The sequence below is a fragment of the Hoplias malabaricus genome, chromosome 2 (assembly GCF_029633855.1).
Source record: "Hoplias malabaricus isolate fHopMal1 chromosome 2, fHopMal1.hap1, whole genome shotgun sequence".
Taxonomy (NCBI): domain Eukaryota; kingdom Metazoa; phylum Chordata; class Actinopteri; order Characiformes; family Erythrinidae; genus Hoplias; species Hoplias malabaricus.
The window spans coordinates 57,793,120-57,796,698 of record NC_089801.1 but is presented as its reverse complement, the minus strand read 5'-3'; positions in this window follow the sequence as shown (position 1 = coordinate 57,796,698).

Here is a 3,579-nt window from a genome sequence, read left to right as displayed (position 1 = left end):
CTGTCTTTAAGATTGTGAGTGTGTTGTTCCCTTCAGAGCTCAATTCAACTTGTTTTGGAAAGTTTCTTTTCACTCTGCCTCAGAAACTTCCCTTTTCTCTGAAAAAAAAAATGAGTTTAAGCTTTCTTTAGCTTCCCTGAACACTCACTAAATTTAACACAGATAAGTGGTCATTTCTCTGTTTTGTTATTGGTACATAGCCCCGCTCTTCTAGGACCATTGTTACCAATGCATTTAAACCCCAGTAACACACATTTTGTTGAATGTTTGTGTTACTTATCACAGGCACCAATGGTTAAGGTCATATACAGGACAGAAATAATGAAGGCTGTGATACAATAACCTAGGACAAGATACCAAAAAAAATACCAAAAACAAATACTTCTCCTCTGCCTATGACCAGTAAAAGTAAAATGAGAGCACATATATAACTAAATACACCAATTAGCCATAATATAAAAACCACATGCCTATTATTTTGCAAGTCCCTTTGTACCACAAAAACAGTTCTGACCTGTCAAGGCATGGACTCCACATAAATACAGGGGTTGGACAATGTAACTGAAACACCTGTCATTTTAGTGTGGGAGGTTTCACAACTAAATTGGACCAGCCTGGTGGCCAATCTTCATTATTTGCATATTGCACCAGTAAGAGCAGGGTGTGACGGTTCAATTAGCAGGGTAAGAGCACAGTTTTGCTCAAAATATTGCAATGCACACAACATTATGGGTGATATACCAGAGTTCAAAAGAGGACAAATTGTTGTTGCATGTCTTGCTGGCGCATCTGTGACCAAGACAACAAGTCTTTGTGATGTATCAAGAGCCACGGTATCCAGGGTAATGTCAGCATACCACCAAGAAGGACGAAACACATCCAACAGGATTAACTGTGGACGCAAGAGAAAGCTGTCTGAAAGGGATGATCGGGTGCTAACGCAGATTGTATCCAAAAAACATAAAACCATGGCTGCCCAAATCACAACAGAATTAAATGTGCACCTCAACTCTCCTGTTTCCACCAGAACTGTCTGTCGGGAGCTCCACAGGGTCAATATACACGGCCGGACTGCTATAGCCAAACCTTTGGTTACTCATGCCAATGCCAAACGTTGTTTTCAATGGTGCAAGGAGCGCAAATCTTGGGCTGTGGACAATGTGAAACATGTATTGTTCTCTGATGAGTCCCCTCTTTACTGTTTTCCCCACATCCGAGAGAGTTACGGTGTGGAGAAGCCCCAAAGAAGCGTACCACCCAGACTGTTGCATGCCCAGAGTGAAGCATAGGGGTGGATCAGTGATGGTTTGGGCTGCCATATTATGGCATTGCCTTGGCCCAATACTTGTGCTAGATGAGCGCGTCACTGCAAAGACTACCGAACCATTCTGGAGGACCATGTGCATCCAGTGGTTCAAACATTTTATCCTGAAGGCGTTGCCGTGTATCAGGATGACAATGAACCAATACACACAGCAAGACTGGTGGAAGATTGGTTTGATGAACATGAAAGTGAAGTTGGACATCTTCCATGGCCTGCACAGTCACCAGATCTAAATATCATTGAGCCACTTTGGGGTGTTTTGGAGGAGCGTGTCAGGAAACGTTTTCCTCCATCAGCATCACATAGTGTCATGGCCACTATCCTGCAAGAAGAATGGCTTAAAATCCCTCTGACCACTGTGCAGGACTTGTATATGTCATTCCCAAGACGAATTGATGCTGTATTGGCCGCAAAAGGAGGCCCTACACCATACTAATAAATTATTATGGTCTAAAACCAGGTTTCAGTTTCATTGTCCAACCCCTGTATATTCTGTAGTATTTGGCATCAAGATAATAGCATGAGATCCTATAAATCTGGCCATGTCAGCTGCCATATCAGCTGAGCACCAGAATATAAAACCAACTGAAGCTGAGCAGTTCTTGATATGGCCAGCATTTGGGTGGAAGTCCATCCATCCATCCATTATCTGTAACCGCTTATCCAATTTAGGGTCGCGGGGGGGTCCAGAGCCTACCTGGAATCATCGGGCGCAAGGCGGGAATACACCCTGGAGGGGACTGGGTGGAAGTTATCCTAAGAAAACATGGCTTCTGGATATAATGCTGGTGGTCTGTGTGGATCCCAATACCACAGTGCACTGATGGAGACATGCAACTGAACCAGACCTGTTTTTCAGCATTCGAGAGATACTTATTTGAATGGAGATCTGAATCATTTGGAGTCAGTCGACCTCATTCATGAAACTTTCATAAAAACATAAGCAAACTGCAATTCCATCAGAACATTGTATAAACATTAGATTCATTAGCAGAATATATGTATATATGTGAATACATATAGTTTACAAATTGGGTGGGCATGCACATATTCTTACCTTTAGCATGCCATTACCAAAATCCACACTCATACATTTCAGTTGACCAGCATACAGACCCTAAACTCTTTTATAATGAAATAATCCACAGTAAATAAGTAACTGATTGACCACATGTCAAATGACCAATAAATGGCCAATAATGAATGAAATGAAATGACCAATAATGAATGAAAAAATAATGAATGGAAAACAGCATTTTTGACTAGCAATAGGCAAATTGAATATACTGTTATGCCTTATGGCCTCTCTAATGCCCCGTCTGTTTTTCAATCATAGTTAATGATGTTTTAAGCGAGATGTTTGGCAAACACTCCATAGCTTACCAGAATGACATTTTAAAGATTTTTTAACCAGATTTTAACTGGCCCAGACCTAACTCTGTCTAATGTTGCAAACATTTTTAGGTTTTACAAAATTTCAATATTAAGATTAACCCTCTGGACTCAGTACCCCAGTTGGCAGGATAAATCAAAACTTGTGCCAAAATATTTATGCAACTCAGCAAGTTTTTGTTTTAGAAACATAATAAACATACCCCCCAGAGTAACCTAAAGGGTCTACTTTTACCTGGTTGTCATAGAAAGATAAGTAATAAGAGCACACCCCTCTCTGAGACTCAGACTGTGACACTTGATGGCCCATGCATTCATATTCATATGAAAATATCATGCTCATATAGTGTGAAAACGCTTATTTTAGTCACATAAACAAATGTACATGGCTGGGTTTTCACACTGATCATGGTGCTCCAAGGCAGAACAGTCACGTTTTTCAGCTGCCTAAGGAGGAACTGCTTAGTTTTGTTATGAGTAAGTGAAATATATTTGTATACATGCATTTTTATGCATCACATTTTTTGATGGTTAGCTTAATCGCTATGCTTGTTCAGTAGCATATTCCAGTGATGGCATTCATGAAACTGACAGTAAATGTTCTGTAAATGTACAGAGGCACAGAGCTCATCTGGGGAAAAATTCTTTGTAGTAAAGTTTTGATGCTCTCTGTGTTATGGTTGGGCAGGGTGATGGATTTAAGTGCAGGGCATGAAAAGAGGTGTAAGAAAAAAGGCGAGCAAATAACAAAGAAAACACCACTCTTGGTGTCAACAAACAAAAGACTTTCTGAAATAAAATACAATTAAAAACTTTCGAAACCAAAATAGACTGGGCAAAGCTCATTCCTCTTCTCCTTTCGT